Here is a 17,982-nt window from a genome sequence, read left to right on the forward strand (position 1 = left end):
TGCACCTTTGCAAATGAGCTCTACTTCAAAGCAACTCCTGCAGTGGCCACTATCTCATGATCACTGTTCGACTGGCACCTCCTCAAACATCACCTTGGGAGGGTCGTGATGAAGCCGCCTGGACTATTTGGTAGTATGGGACATTCACAGCTATGGCTGAAAAAAAATCGGGTTTTCTAACAAAAGATGAGAAAGGGATCTAGTGCTAGTGTAAAATCAAAGTGGAAATGGGCTAAACCAGAAGTACTCCTGAAAGAGTGATTATTCACTGTCAATTCTGAGGAGAAAACATGACTTTAACAGCTGACCCTCTTTGTGTTGCCCAGGTAGTTGGTGTGTGGCCAAAACTTATCTGAGTGAGACACAAGCTATCACTTGCAAAGCTCACGGCTAGAAAAAACAACTTGTATCTCAGCATCTGCTGGCTATAGTTCCAGACTCTGTAGGTGGGTTTGGGAGCAAGCTGCCTGTACTCTCCTTCTCCAGGAAGTTTGCTGCTGGGAAGCACCCCCAGGAAGCACTGTCATTTTCAAGGCAAATGAACAATGAGCTGCAGTTTTGTGAGGTTTTTAGGTAGATGTCTCCATCCAGGTTAAATGGCAATGTTCCGCTCAGCTTTAATACTATACATCTGTCATTCTATTTTACTAATTTTTCCAGGAAAAAGATTAAAAACAAATTTTCAGTCTTACTAAAAATTACTTTCAGCATTACTTACTTTCAGGATTACTCATTTCAGTACAACACAATTTTTTAAGTAATACATTATTATTTCAATTTTCCTTAATATATACAAGACAGTGTAGTATATAAGACAGCGCCTATCTTAAAGGCACTGTTATCTAGATATATTTTTTAGGGTAGTTGGTGGTTAAAAGCTGTCCTTATTGCACTGAGGAAGTAAAATCCACACTTGTTAGGCACTTATTTCATCCTCTTTCCTATAGTCTCACCTTTTTGGCCCCGCTAACTTTCATGTCCATAATGAACTCCATTTAGCTTCCCTGCAGTAGGACCTTGTCTTTGTTAATCACTGACCCAGCGGCGTGAAGCTGCATAGGAGAGCAGTTTAATTTTTTTTTCTGGATTTTCTCTACTTCCTTCAGCAGTTGTAGCTTCTAAGAAACTGCAGAACAAACAAGTATAAAAAAGCAGGAAGATGGCCTGAAAAAATAATGTTTAAAAGATGTCTCGTTCATTGTACTCAGTTCTCCAGTAGCTGCTAACCACAGGCTGATGGCTGAAATCTTAGGAAGGAATTAATGAGATTAGGTCTTTGGTGACGGATTGCTTGATGCTATCTTCTTTTTCTTTTTAATTCTTTTCAGTAACCGTGTATAAACTTCTCACAGAGATCAGCTGGGACCTCATGACAGAAATCTCATTTAAAACAACGAGAAATTATTTTACCTTGGCCCAAGTCACAGTGTAACAGCCGCCTCCTGCAGCCCTGCTGTGAATTAAAGGCATTTTCTGTGCCATTACTTTTCCGTGCTGCTACTTTCCTGTGCCGAAGGACCTCAAGCAACTTCCCATTGCCCTGTCTTTGCTCAGCTCAGTATGTGCAACCCTTGCTCTTTGCCTTGGCAGTGTTCCCTTTTCTCAACAGCTGGAGGTAGTGGTTGCTTCTCAGGCATTGCAACTCACGTGTTGTAGTTCATAGATGCCTACCATAACTTTCCATGCTCTTCATTGTGGAGATTTTTTTCACCTTATAAAAAAAATGGGTTGATAAGTTTTATATGTAGTGTTCAGCTACTGAGAACAGCTAATTCCTTATTGCCTGCACTTGCAAAGCAAGTGCAAATTAGGTGAAAATAAAGTAGAACAGTAACATTTACTTGCTTTGCAAGGGCATAGATGAATGCCAGATTTCTGAAGCGAGGAAGAATCAGCCCACCATGACTCACAGCACAAACACAATGCAGTCAGAAGAGCCCAGCTTGGGTCGTGTGCCTCCCTACTAAATGGAAAATGTGAAATGCTGAAAGACCTTGTGGTCTGCTTGAGGTCAGGTAAAAGTTATCAGACTGCTGCAAACTCTTAGTTCTTTCCACTGAAGCTTTCTGACGTTTCCTAGGATCCTTCAGAGACAATCATTGTGTTTGGTTACATGGAGAATCTCTGCTGTGAAACATAGCTGGTGGAGCGCTGGGAGAGAGGTGTGGGGACAGCAGTGGTGATAAGGTGCTGGGGCACCTTCTAGGACAGAGTCGTTATCCTTGGCTTTTCTTTTTCATATTAGACACCATGGAAATACTCCTGTGAAACAAAGCTGCTTACTCTGCCACCGATCATCTCGCCAGTCTCCATCCTTCTCCTGAAAGTCTGCATCAGCTTTTCCAAGTACTGAGCACCAGGTTAGATTTGAGCACGAGCTGAAAATAATGAGGTGTGAGATGAGGAGGATGCAATACTGAGTGCTGTGTAATTTCTAGCCAATGTGATGAACCCAGTTCATACATTCAGCAAGGTAGTCTAGTGCGCACATAACTTAAAAGCATGTATTGCTAAAATATAGGGGTGTATTTATGTGCATAAATACATCTGCATGCTAAAGTGCTCTGCTGGGTCAAAGCCAGGATGTTCACCAGTGTGCAGACTGAGCCTTTCCAGATGTCTCCAGAGATAAAATGAAAAGAAAGTGGTAAAGTCAGTCCTGGATATGTGGAGAACAATCAAGTTTTTAAAAGGCTTCTTTTGATAATTAGGTATTTTGTGTACTCTGGCAAGATGTGAATTAAAAACCCACTAATGATAATGTAGTTCAGTCAGGGTAGCCTTGAAATTAGACCCCTAGCAGAGAGGTTGCACTGTATAATGATAGTACAGTACCATTTGTTTCAACACATTTAGCACTTCAGAATGGAATTCTTTTGTTAAACACCAGATGTTCTAGTGACCCGAGTGCTGACTTTAAAACAAGACACAATAGAATAGTATGTCAAGGTCAATGGCACAAATTAATCTGTGTTATCATGCTGTCATATTATATCTCATGCCCCATATGAGCAAGATCTATGACTAGTGCTTTCATTACATGCAGCTGTATGGGGTATTTCAGTACAGAGATTTTAAGCTTCCCAAACCCTCAAATCCTCCTGAAAGAAATCTGATTCTTGCTTTGATAGCTTAAATAGTAAATGTAACATCCTTACAGATGAGAGTTGTGTGGGAATGTGACTGTCGTCTCGCTGAACTGGAGAGACATGAAGCAATACAATGAAAAGTATGTCTGATAATTGTAAATTCTGCATTTACAGACTTAAGGAAAATAATCTGAGTAGCTTGGTTGTCCGTGTATTTCTCTTGACTTAAAAATTTTATAGGGCAAAAATAATAATTTGTAAATATTCAAAGTAGTAATTTAACTGAAATAGATGCTTTTGTCTCTGTGAGTGCCTTGTACCCCTCCACTCCCCTGCCCTGTGACTTCTAAGCTATTGCTGCAAGATGGCAGGATGTCAATGCCCCCAAAATTGGACCTGTGATTTGTTTTTCTTTGATTTATGGGCTTGTAGTCAATAAACTTTATAAAGGAAAGTATCAGACTGAGCAATCAATCAAAGATAAGCAGATTCTTGTCCTTTAAAAGCATTTCACCCCAGTAAGCAAGGGCCTCATTCATCTTTTACAACCACTCTTGCAGCTTTCAGCTGAGAAAGGACTCACTGCTGACTACAGCCCCTTCTGCTGATAAGTCCCTTATTCTTGAAATTGAGCTGAGATTTTTAAAATTCACTGCAGCAGTAGACTTCCCTTCCGTATTATTTGCTACCTCAAAAAAGGGAGATTATTTGCATGTTGTTACTAAAGGTAAATCCCCTTGCTATGTAGAGAGGAAAAGGTTTCTGTTTTAAACTGTCAGAGACATGGACAGTTGTTTTGCGGAAACAGTATTCATTTTCTTTGTTATTTCACAAAATGAAACATTAAAAAATGGTTCCCATTTGTTATTTTAGTAGTATTTGCATTTTCCTTTGAGTAAGGCAAGTGTTATCCTGCATGTTTTGCTCCTCTGAAGCACAGATGGTGTGCATATGCAGATTGGTGATTTTCTAATCAATACAGTGACACTTGGGAATATATGTAAGTATTGTAATAATGCATTAGTCAGGAGTGATGTTGTAACACACTGAGATCATACACATAAATCTAAGACACCATGTCTAGACACTCCAGGGAAGATGGCATGCCATGGGTTAGAGCAAGCATTAAGGAAGTGCAATATTTCAAATATGATGGGAAAATAATGCAATTTGCAGACTTTAATAAAACCATTGGGGAATTAATTTCACTAAGGGTACACTCTCTCCCAAAACATTCACGTTCTTACGTTCACTTCACAGATAATCAGAATGAGAGACACTTTACCTGCTATGTCAGGCATAAACACAGTATGATAATCTATGAATTGTGCTGTATCTTTAATGTGCTGAATATGAAAATAATCCCTTTATAGGTAGTGCTTTAGTAGTATAAAACTGCATTATGCAAACAATGCATAGACAGCATAAACGTTGGAGGTTCAGAATTTGAAGAGCTTATAAATTAATCTCAGAAGTGATGATTTGAGCATGCTCAGGGACTACTGAGCTGTAGTAGTCAACTGTAAAACTTGACCAGCCTGACCTTTCCAGTTTTAATTATTAGCTTTTTTATTATTAAATATTAAATGAAGATGTGCAATTTATGACTCTCTTGCATGTATAAGTTTCCTTTCTCTGAAAAGAATTTTTTTTTGAGAATTTTTGCTGCCCTTGGCTGCTTTTGGTTATTCTGTTGTCTCTGTATAGCTCTTGGCATATAACTTTAATCAGCCAGCCTCCTTTTAAATTTTTGCCAGCTGATAGCTACTCACAAGCAAGTAGCTTGCAGTACCATGCCAAGAATGTTGTGATAAAAATGTCAATTTAAACCTGGCCAAGGATGACAATCATAACTATTTCCAAGTGTGAAACTTGAACGGAATACATAACACAATAGTATTTTTTGTTGTCTGCCAGTGAAATACATGCTCGAATTCAAGAGCTTCCTGTAATGATAACCCTCACAGTCAAAACCACACTTAAATGTTGGCAGCATAGGTAGCTCCATCAACCTCATCATTTCTTGTCATCTGAAAGGCTGGTAGAAAACCTTTAATACATCTGAACATTTTCATTTAAATATAATCAAGTCAAATGCTAGCTACAATCAATCTTCTTAATTCTGCAGCTATAGAAATTAGTAAATGAGGGAGCTCAGGTTTTGCAAATAGTGACAATAGTTTATATCCCAACTAACTGAATTATGTTTCAGAAAATAAGAGGTTCGTATGTTAGCATGGAGTAAACCCAAACATTTCAGATCGTTCCCCTCCCCTTATCACTTTGTTCCTCTCTGCTCTATAAAGGCTCTGATCCAGAATCCTGCACTTGGTCAATAATCTAATGTGAAGATATTTTGAAGCCAAAGCCTGAAACGTAATGTGTTAAGACATAAATGATATTTTAAAATGAATAAGACATTCTTGGAAAAGGAAGTTTGTCAGAGCTGGGACCATGGTATGGTAGCAGCAGGGTGAAACACCTCCACAGACAGACCTGTAGACAGCCCACCTCCTCCTTCAGAAGGTTATAAAAACCTACTTACTTAAGCTCTTCCCATTTCAAAGTTAGGTTTCATCTTCTAGGACCTTCAGAGAATCTGAATGGGCCTGGGGGCTTGTGCAGAGGTAGAAGCAACTCTGCAAAATAATAATAAGGAACAGCTTTCATGAATCACCATGGAGATTTCCTCCCTCTGTGCATCTTCCAAGGCCTTTGCCACAGTCAGGGCAGAGTGTCTCTGTTATTAGACTGATCTTTCTATTGTCTTCCACCACTTCCCATCTAGCTGGTGCTACCCAATTATTATTATTATTATTTATTATATATTCATTTGCACACTCCTCACTATAACCGTGGAGTGTCAGTAGCACATTATTTATCATTCTTTAACCTTATTTTTGCCTTTAAGAAATGTTTTCTAGTCTCTTCCTCTTTCATTCATTTTCCCTTATTTGGTGTTTGATATTTGTTGAATTTCTAGTGTGTTTTACCAGCACTTAATCCATGTTCATTACTGTCATCCTTCATATTATGGTATCCAAAGTCCACCCACTTTAATCAGTATCACATAAAAATGCAATAATATTTTAATTTGGAGATTGTTTTGCTAGTATCAGTTCTTGTGAAAGAAATGCATTGCAGTCAGGTTCCATAAATACAATCCTCACCATTTAATAGAAACTAACTCCTGGATTCTTCTTTCCTGTGGAAGTTATTGTAGGTTAATTTTAACATTTTCTACCTATTAGATGGATCTTTGCTGTACCTCTTGGTAGGCATGGAGAGCTTCCATGCAGTAGGTCTGGGTCATGTACACTCTTATTTATAACTCCTGGCTGCATCCCACACACCTGCCCTTCAGCAGCACACTTTTACTCCTCCTCATGGAGATCCACAGCGTAGAGGGCGGGGTGAGGAAGCTGGGTTTACCTTCTTTTCTAAGTATCCATTTGTGTTTTGGAATAAAACATCCTATAAATCCAGTTCTTTTGCTGCGAGGGTGTAAATTACAGCACTGCCATTAGACCAGGCTCAGCAGAGGACCAGCCGTGGTTGGGCACAGGGCATGATAGAGGTGGGAGGCTCTCGGCGCCCAGAGAGCAGACGGCCTTCACCAGGCTGTTGGAGATAATCATTAAAGCTGGTCATAAAAAATAACTTGTCATCTTGCGGGAATATCAGATGCAAGACAGAGCACTTTAACCTTACTTGACCTTTCACTGTGCTCTTCGACTAATTAGATGAATGGGAGTTTTATTGGTGTTTCTCAACCTAGATATTTTACATGACAGTTTCTGTATATCTGAGCAGCCTAATGCCTTACATTTTGTAAATCAATACAGCTTTATCTATTTTTAAAAAGCTAGAAATGTTTTTTAGGCCTACTATCACATCTTATAAATAATATTGATTTTGTTTAGCCTGAAATACTATTTAATTCTGAAATGGCTCACCTTGTTAGTCAAATACAGTTGTTGAGTAAGTCCAGGCATTATTCTCTTGCATCATGCTACTTTTATCCCCTCTTTTAAATGCAAACTTAATGTCAATAAGTTGAGAATGGGGGTCTTCTGCGCATAAACCACATCTACGTCTTCATCTTATAGAAGTTTTTCAGAATCTGGGGTTTAACTGACAAACACTAGAAAGCAGTTATAACAGAGTGCGTACCCTCATGTTACCTTACTTAATGTAGATATTATGGGGCAGTGATGGGAATTTGCAATACTAAACAAGCCTTAAATAGTCTTATATGAATTACACTGGCTAGGCTAAAAAGAAAAAGTTAAAAATTGATGTTACGTTTATGTCTTGGATGTGCAGTTTTCCTGCTCATTATTTCCTTCCATCCTTACAACCTTCAGTTTCTGGAAGTACAAATACTCTGATGGGCATTTGTGATGTTCTGAAATGAAGATTTTAAGACAGGATAACAAAAAAAATAATATTCAATGCTAGGGTCACTGCTCTATCTGTTATCTGCTGTGTTTGACACAATATTACACTGCTTGTACAGCTACAAAGGATCAGTACAGTGATGTTCCTTGCAGGTGTTTCAGACACTTCTAAAGGCACTTTTGAACATCTACAACCTGTTGACATTTCCTTACCATGTGTTCCATACATCTGAACCTGTATTTTTTCAGTTTCCATTCTGAACACGAGTGCTACAAGTAATCCAATTTTCAAAACCAAGTCCAATGAGACAGTACTGTAAAATACATTTGTCATTATCCAACTCAATGATAAGATTCTTATACAAGCCTTTGGATCTTATGGTAAATAAATGCTCATTTAATCTGTTTATATATAAGACACAAAATCCTGGTTTGATTATCCTCTCATAGCAAATGTTTGACATTTTAGGTACCAAAGTTATTAGCGAAAGATTGACTCTGTGTAAGTACAGAATCATTTAATACAGAAATTCAGATGTGACAGTGAATTTCAAGGCTCATTTTTTATGTTAGCCTTATAGAAATGTAACTGAGAAAGTGATTGTTATGTTTCTCTGTTGAACTTCTGGGATTTTAGTTTATCCATTATTACTTGCAACTAGCTTTTTAATTTTTGGTGTTATTTGCCATTATCAGTTAGTGAAGACAAAATATCAGATTGCTCAATTACATTTTATGTGGGAAGAAAATAGGAATTACAAGAAGGCCAGTTTGTGAATTTTTAAGGAAACAACAAAGAGAAGTTAAACAGCTTTAATTCCTAGTTCCAGAAATTAATATATAATATTGTTTTTCTAAAATACAGCATCATCTGGTGGCTTTAAAAATGACTATGTGAAAAGAACTGAAGCATGTTTTGTATAGAAATGAAACAAAAAGTATTTGTTTCCTTTTGTTGAGAGGATGCCCATAAGAATTTGTGATAGGCGTCTAAATGCGGAGGTAAGTAATAAGCAGGTATTGACTTCTATTGAGATCAGTATCGGGATTTGTTGACCCAAAGAGGTTACAATTGACTGAATAGTTGGGCAGTAAATCTTGTTATTGAACAAAAAGCACAAGTCAATATATGTATTATTATAAACATTTTTCTTTTGGAAGAGATAAGTGTAGAGTGGTTTAAGACTTTAGATTTATACAGGCATGATAGCATAGAGCTTCTATTATTTAGTTGAAGGATAAAGAGTGCCTGTGTTCTTTTGATTTTGTTTTTTTAATATTTATTTATTTTTAATATAGTTTCACCAAAGTCAAAGTAGTAAAGTCTGCATCAACTTTCACATCATAAACCCTTATTCTCATTGTGTTATAACTCAGCTATAAAGATTATTTTCAGATTGAAATTTGGCCTGCAAGCTCTTTGCCTAAGAATCATTTTTTCCCCGGAAGGGTTAAAGGAATAAAGAAGATCTATTGAACTATTTGTTGAATTTTAGAGGAGCACAAAAAAGAAATGTTGTGATTTTTATATAATTCAAGATTTAGATTGTATTCTTTATTGAATATTATTTTCTGCATAAAACAAGGATTTACTTGATCATAAACGTGGAGGCTGCAAATGTTCCTTCAGTGCTTTCAAACACTTGAGAATATTAATCCATGCCTTGTATTGTAAACAAACATTTTTATGATTCTTAAATTTTAGTCCATTCCATTATGCTCTGGTCAGTACATTGTATTTCAGATTATTGCTTTGAAAAATAAGGAAGAGAGAGCACAGAAGAAAACAGAAATACAACCAGCTGAATATTAAGCTTATTAATGGAAGTCCTGTACCTCACATAGTGAAAGCAAATGTGAAGAAATAACTGTTGATTTATTATTTTATAACATTTATATCCGCTACTGTCTTGGCTGCCAGAAGAAATCGTACTTTAGTACCTCTAAAACTCTCCAAAAAAAAATTTTTTTTGTTTTCCAATGCAGACATCATCTGCCTCTTGCCTTCCTTTACAAGATCCTCTTACATTTCTTCAGGATTCAAGAGCTTCTACTAATTTAGGACACACACTGAATCTCTTTAGCAGCACACGCTATGGTAAATGCATCAAACATGTTTTCTGCTCTTTGCATAGGCTTCCTGTGAAGTTTAAAAACAAACTACAGCTTGCAGTCCTCATATTGGAGACACTTTGTAGCTGGGTCCCAGTGCAGATGAAGGCTGCTCAAAGGTTTGTGGGGAGCCCATGTCTGCGACATGTTGACTGTGTGGTGCCAGGCATGGCTCCACCAGCAGGATGCTGCTGTTTGTGGCAGGAATGATGAAGCTTCCTTCTTCAGAAGGCAGACAGGAATAGTCACCCCATCCAAAACCTGAGTCCAAGCTCTGCACTGCTCCCTGGTGAGGTGCTTTCTGGTGGTGGCACTTTGATTCAGCTGCCTCCTGCACTTCTGCCATTGCTTGCAATGACATTCAGGGCTGTGAATTACTCCACTGTGTTGTATGTCTGAAACCTGTTCTTCTTATCTCTCCTGCAGCACTGGGGGACAGCAATTTGGAGTTTCTAATTCATTCTTCTTGTGATGGATTTTGCTGTTCTTGGAGAAGTTCTTTTCCTGATTGTGCATAACCTCAAAACCAGTATCATTATGGAAAGTATCTACTCTTCCGTCAGGCCTCAGCATATTGAAAGAGACTTTAGGAGTTGTATCTCTCATGAGAGCAGTGTTTCCAAATTCACTGCAAAAAAAGCTTATTCTGAATACTATTCTGGATACTATTTCCTGTCTGAATTTATGCATGTTCTGTTCTGGAAACATGTTTTGTCCCACAGGAAACATAAATACACGTAAACCTTTTTTCTCTTATGAAAATGGTGTGACCTGGAGGCCTCATCTAGGCTGATTGGTGTTTAAGGTCCTTTGATTTTTGTCCTTGAAATAGGAAAGAGTGAAAATGCAGAAAAACACTTTACAGTCATGGAAAATGTTGTAGGTACTTGTTTTCTCTGTAATATAGAGTGACCATTGGTACTTGCAGTGTATCAACAGTCTACCTGGCTGGGGATGGTGTTGCTGGAAGACACTGGAGTGGCCTTCATAAGCATAAATGAGAAGCTCAGTTTGTGCTCTTCCCCAATGTGGACAAGTGGCCAGACAAGGCTGGTATGAAGAAGTTTGGCTTAGAGTATCTTGGGCTGATTCTAAATTACTTTGTCTGCTGGTTTCCATGTGAAATGTATTTATAGCAAGGTAACTGTAAACTGGATTTGCAAACTAGAAGGGAAAATCTACCTATGACGACATCCTTTTTCTGAAGCCCAGGCAGGCCAACCCTGTTCCTTCTGAATGAGATAGAGCTTTTTTAATAGTATAGAATTTAAGCACAGTGTAACAGATAATGCGCATTTATTTAACTGCTAAACACTGGGCTGAATGTCCCATCTGCAAATGTTATGTTAATTTCTAATTTGAAATTAGTTTTTCTATACTCATTACCCCAAAATTACAAGAATTACCTACTTTGATCTTATATTTTTATTTACAACACAAGAAATATGGTATCAGAGAAGTGCCATACAGATATATAATGTGGCTTTTAGAAGAAATATGGCAGGATGGCTTATATAGAGGTTATTAGTGTTCACAGAGACAGCTAGATCATGATTGTTTTGATCACAATTTGTTCTTCCTAATTTTCCACTGCTCAGAGATTTCTGTTCTTAAGCTAGACATGCGCTGCTCTCACCATGGTTTGCCAGAGTGGGATTAATAGTAGAAGTCTGTCAAGCCAGACAAACTTAAACTGGTAAAGTAACTTGCTTTGTTAAAAAGAGATGGGCATAGTGGGTTGTGTGGGTGAAAATATTTCCAGCATCATAAGGCTTGTAAGCCCAAAGGACATTTTTGTTACACTCAGTGGGAGAGGTTCAAAAAAAGAGAAGTTGAAGAGCAAAAATGTGATTCTAGCTGATTCTTGATCTTGCAGGGGGAGGCTGTGCTTTGATTTCTTTCAGAAAATCACAGTGCACACCTGTGGTATTACATAAAACATTACATAATTATGAGAATAAAACCCTGAATTTTCTCCCTTTAGCTCTGGCCCATCCCACCTCTAATGAAAAAGCAAGTGTGTGGTGACTTTCATTCAGATCTGCCTTTGTGGCTTGGCTTGCAAGCGTGTGAATCTATACTTCTTGCCCTTGGCATATATTTTCTGGCATTGGTTTTGGTTATTTCAGAGAGAAAGACTAATAACATTCCATTAAAACAAGTTCACTAGTCAGGCCAGATTGTTGTCTTTTCTTTCCTCCCACACTCGCAGCCTTATTGTATTTAATAACAGAGTTCAGGGCTTTCCTCTCTCTGCTCCTTGTCAGTCACAGGTATTTAAACGAGGATTTAAAACAGCTATTTTTTGTATTTAATCCTTGATCCCTTCTGCCCCCCACCCAAGCTTGCTTATTCACTGGAAATAGCAATGTAAGTCCACACTTTACAGCTCTAGTTCCCAGTAATTTTGTCTTATGCCTTTGGAGTATAAATGATTGTTCAATTCAGACATTCAAAATTAAAGTGAAGTTGCCAGTGGAAACGGGTGACTCATTATACAATGAGTGAGGACAAATAAAAAGGTGCCTGCATATAATAATCACAAGATATTGACTTTTGTTGAGGTCAGGAGCACAATTTATTAACCCAAGAGGTAAATATTGACTGAAACTTTGGGCAGCTTTTTTTTTCCCCTTTCCTTATAGCCCAGAGAAGACCACAGAGGATTTACTAAATGACTCCACCTGCCTGCACAGTGAGACGGAGACTTTTGCATTTTGCCTGCAGTTTTATACTTGTTTTTGTTCTGGGTTTCCAAAGGGCAAAATGATTTATAGAGTATTTTAGAGGAATATTTTAAATCATGCTAATTGCTGATCCACTGTCATTGATTCTGATCTTGACAAGCCAGAACCCTTCTCCTGAAACAGGTTTTGCTTCTGAAGGCTTTTTAAGATGACCTCTGTCCCAGTCTGGCTGTCTGCATTTTCTGTCCTATCCTGGCCATCTCCTTCCCTGATGTCTCAGAGTACATTTATTTTCCTTTGTCTAGAAACCCTGGGGTATTGCAGCAGCTCTCAGAAATATGCCCTTTGGAACAGTGGCTCTTTGTGCTGCTGACATCCTTTTCACCCCAGAAAGAGCTTTTCAACTGGATTATTTTCCAGCTGCAGAGATCCTCACTTGGCTAAAGTGATCACCCCAAAGCTGCTATTCTGCTATCCTACTCGGGAAAAAAGACTTTGCCAGGTTTTCTCCATCTGTGACTCCTCCATGCTTCCCAGGGGCTGCAATATGGTCTCCATCCTCAGAACCTGATAAAAGTGAAGTTGACAGAGGGTGCAAGTTCCTTAGTGCAACTTCTCTGTACTCTTCTAAGACAGTTTGTGCTAAAAGATAAATTTTGGATTCCTGAGGCATTTATGACTTTATTCTGAACCTAGTGCCTGACTGTTTTGTTTGGTTTTACCTGTTGGCTTTGTTGCTACTAGTAATTGATGGGATGACAGTAATATGATTAGCACATGTGCAAGAGGGATGGGTCCCTGCCCTAGAAGCTGCACAGCAGCAGGGATCCTGCAGAGCTGCCCAGGGACCAGAAGGTGCTGGCTGCCAGCTGCCACCTTGCAACTGCTGCCTCCCTGCCACCACATCCTTTCAAAGCTTGTGGCCCATGACCCCACTGTCTTCTAGGCCAAGGGACACGGCATCATCATATTCAGCATGGCTTTTTGCTCTTACAGGCCAATTTCTAGTTTTGCTTCTCTTCTGTTCTCCCTTTTCTCCTGCTCCTTCTCTTTCCCCAGTCTTGTATTTTGTTAGGTAACCTGCTGCCTCTTTCTTGGTGTCCTTGTTGCCCAACAACTTGTTTCTTTGCTTCCAGACCCTCATCAGAATAAGGTTTTTTGATGGTCAGAATTTGATGTCTATGAGGCAATGCCAGACAGGATTGGGTTTCCATACATTCTTAAACATTACAAAATAACTCCAGTGAGTTTTTAGCAGGTGAGGGCTGCTTATTGAGAACTGGAAATGTACTTTGAAAGCAATTTCTAAACCTGCTGAAAAAAATCCATCTGTGAATAAGGAACTGCAAATTATTATTATGAAATTGTTATATATGAGAGCCAAGTCTTAAATCAAACTTTTTATCTGTAGATTTCTAAGTCTACTGACAATAAGCTTTTCTTTGGTATATCTTCAAGACCTTCAGAATGAATCCACAGATTCCTGAGCATCTGTGGACCCTGGACTGGAAACCACAGGCACAAAGCAGTTTAATGCTCCTTGAGGTCTTGGAGAATCTTTCTTGCTGAAGCCCACACTGTGGCTTCACTGAGGCAAGGCACCTGCCTCAAATGGTGACAGAGACTGATTTAAACATTGTTTTAATTACTCTATAGGGTTAGAGACTGAAGTGCAGCTGTTGCATTTTGGAGACTCCAAGTCTGTTCTGCGCGCTTCTAAGTGACAGACTTGTGTCTGGTGTAATGCAGCCTGGGTGACCTGATCCAGAGACACCCATTACCTCTACAGATGAGGCCCATAAAACACTTTTGGGCTCAGACCAAAGTAAAAGGGCCAGAGGAAATTAGTTTAAAAGCCTGAGCACATCTCCCAGCAGACATAACAGTCCTCGTCACAAAATTTATATACATAATTTGAAATAGGCAACTTTAGGAAACAAAGCAAAGAGCAAAGTGGAGCTACTTTAGCTGATTATTTACAACCACCTTTTGTCTCAGATTCCTTTGTAAGGAAAATCTTGCCTGTTTGGTTGTTCAAATCATTAGTGCCAAAGCTAAAATACTTTGTTCTCTGCTCTAAATGATGATCACACGTATTCACTGACTATTTAATGAGCACATTTGTTGTATTTTTAAATTTAAATGATTTGTCTCCCTTTATTTCCCCATGCTCAGATGAAGACTCTTTCCCTCCCCAGACTTTGCTACCTCTCAGTTACCTTCTAAGTATTTTGTATGAAAGGTCATGGTCTCACAATACTGACTCATTGCAGAGTTCAATCGGCTCTCTTCTGTAGGATAAAGCCATTTCCCATCTCCGCAGCCAGGGAGGTCCCCTGGCAGCAAAACAAATGCGGTTAGTTATGTGTGGCATGAACCTCAGCTGCACTGGGAGCAGAGCTCCAGATAACATGTAATAGTAATGTATCTAGAATTACAAGGCTAACCCATCAGCCCTTCTCAAGAAATTAAAATATGAAATGTTTTGTTTTGCCTAGGGATAGTCTGTTTGGGTGGATCATATAGTTTTCTGCAATGTCTGGCACTTCCCACTCCCTTGTTCCTTAGTAGGATGAATGGCATATAAAGAGGTCAAAGAGACTACCAGTGTCATGCTATAAATCAGTGGTTCAGCTTAGACAAGAGCCCAAAAGACTCCTGCTCATCTGGTGTAAACTGACTCATTCTGCTGCAGTCAACAGAGATCTGACAGCAGCAGATTTGCCCCAAGAGCTTCTGAATTCCCACTTTAGACTTATCTAACTGATATTTCTTATACCACATTCTCTGCTGTCAATGGGAGAAATTTTATTAATATCCTCCTAATAAATATTTTCAACTAGAGCTTCATAGTCTATCCCTGCTTCCTCCCTGCCCACAAGTATTATATTACATATATGTGATTATAAAACACCAGTAGCCAATTTAGTTTAATTTAAATTTAGATTTTGCCCTAAACAAATACTGATGTGCCCTGTATATATTTAAACTGCCAGATCATGATTTACTAACTCCATTTTGGGGGTTAAAGAGAGCATGAACTTGCTCCATATTAATATTTAAAGATTACCTTGCACATGAAATCAGATGCTGACACAAGTCTCACAGGACTAAGAGGTTTTTAATCTTTGGAAGAAGCAGTGCCACACTGAAATATATACATTCAAAACAGAGCATGTAATGAATGTCCCACTAGCAGGCATTAGAGACTGCAAATTTTATTCAATGCAATCTAATCCTCAAATACGCACAATTTTCTAGAAGGGAAATTGCAGTTCCACAAAGGCCTCACATCATAGCAAAGGCCACAGCAACATCTCAGACATTGCAGTAACAAGAGTTTACCTTCTTGTCCTGAATGCAGGAGTGCCCTTTTCAAAGTAATATATAGATTTTATTCTTTCAAAAAGATGAAAGTTTACTTACAATTCTGTACTAATACAATATAGAATAGTTTAGGAACCATATGAGCTTTGGTTTTACAACTGCACAAGCCTAAAATATTAAAATCTCCTTTATTTCTTTTAATACAGTTAGTTAAAAAGAAAGCCAGGGCTGTTTTAATAGAAATAGCTGATTGTTAACATAAATGACTAATTTTAAGACAGTTTTAGGGCATAGTTATTTTCTTGGAAAAAAAAATCAAACTGATCCAAGCAGCATTTTTGACTCATTTCTTTCCACTACACCTAAGCTTCAAACAAAAATATGAGCTGGCAAGCTGTAGAAGAGAGTAAGTAATTTCTCATCACATTTTGGTTGTATTCAGTTTGTATGAAACTGCCGTAGATGAAGTGTCTGATTACAATAGTTCCTGTGTTTTGATAGCGCCATGGAGATTTTGCAGGATTTGAAAGTGATAGCCGTATGGCTCTTCCCAGTCTCTTTTGGGACAGTGGTGATGTCCTCCTACTCTCATGTCATATTTCTGAGAGGTGCTTGCAGATGTTCCCCAGCTGACTGGTGTCTCTGAGAGCTTGCTGTGGTCCTTCCAGAAAGCACAGGTGTAGTCTGGAGGTAGCCAAGATGTTAGATTGATGTGGAAGAGTTTGGGTATTAGAGGAGTCCATCCCTGAGGTATATGGAGCCTGTGAAGGTGCATGCTCATTTCCAAATCACCAGTTGAAAGTCACTACTGTATTTGCCCATAAGTTTATATTCAATTGCAATAGTCATTAGAAGGAAAAAGAGCTACAGCTGTTTGGGAGTTGTGGAGGCAGTGCTGAAGGATTTGGTGCATGGTGAGTAAGATCATCCCTTCTTGGAGATACAGCTCTACTTGCCATGAGGTCCCAAAAGAGCCCAGCTGACCATCCTCTTGATGCTGGCCGTGCTTTCAAAGGTAGTATTGTCATAACCTAACTCTCACTTGGTGATTTCACAAGAAGGGTACATCTTCTTTGTTCACTTTACAACCATTAAGGCCTTTTAATCTTCCTCTTCCCTTAGCATGTCCTCCCTAGACCCTTCTTTCTCCTATCTGTCCCCTCCCCCAGCAAAATAATGAGGAATGGGAGCAGATGCCAGAGAAATGCACGCACCTTCTAATTGAGTGAGGTCATAAAAGGAGATCGTAAAAACTGCATGGAGACTTTTGCTTTCAATGCCTTCCAAATATTCAGTCTTAACGCAACACATTTGCTGATCATCTAATCTATTTCTCTCTAAATCTAGTTATCTTTTCAGATTTTTGTGAAGACAACATTTCTTAAAAGTTTCTTTGTCACTGTAAACACAATTTGATCTATTTTATCATAAATGGGTGGTTTTTTTCTCAGTGTGACTTACTTAGAACATCATACTGTTAAGTCTCAAAAAAGATTTTCAGCGAGTTATGAGTGCAGCAGGGTGGCATGATGCCCTTCACAGAAATAACAACTACAAATGCATAAAAAATTAGAGTTTGAGAGTCTGAAGTTCTTGGCAAAATCTGCAACACATATTATCAACACTTCTGATAGTACAAAGGGGACTGAACCACCAGATTAGTGTTCTGGTCGAATGAGTTCACTTACTGTTTATGATTCCTTCAGTCATACTTTTAACTGTTTTGGCATTCCCATTAAATCTCCCTAAATATTATTCTTGCTGGTCCAGTGCTCTCAACCAGGATGCTTGTGAGTTCATAAGGATTTGTACTTGATCATGAATGATTCATGAAATGAGCTTAGAAAAGTAAGTTTAACATCTTATTCAACACTGAGGAAAAAAAGAGCATCTTCTCCCATGCTTATAACAACTTGGCTAAGAAGGAAGAGTCTCAATGTCTCATTTTAAACACTGAAATTCAGAGCATCTGTTGCTTTTCCAGATAAACCTCGTTTCTACTAAGAAGCAAGAGGAAGCATTTTAATTTACTACTGTAGACAGGCTAGACCCAAGAGTTTTGTTTTTCATTTTGCTAGTACATTTTACCATACACCTATCAGCATGGCATAGCCAGGCTATTGAGATGCAGCTGACAGCCAGTAACTGCCCATGTTACCATTTCTCCCTCACATTTGAATGTGTTACATTTTTCTCTAAAAGCTGTATCTGAAATCAGTTATCTTGGTTTTAGTTGTTTATGGCTGATTCTATTTCTTTCTTAGGACAATAGAAAGCATATAACCTGAGGTGTTAGCAACTGGTGCCTCTTCTTCCTCCTCTTCTCTCCTGACCTTTTTGTGCACAACAGACAGAAATGTCCTGTTC

Source organism: Phaenicophaeus curvirostris, chromosome 8 (assembly GCF_032191515.1).
Source record: "Phaenicophaeus curvirostris isolate KB17595 chromosome 8, BPBGC_Pcur_1.0, whole genome shotgun sequence".
NCBI classification, from domain to species: domain Eukaryota; kingdom Metazoa; phylum Chordata; class Aves; order Cuculiformes; family Cuculidae; genus Phaenicophaeus; species Phaenicophaeus curvirostris.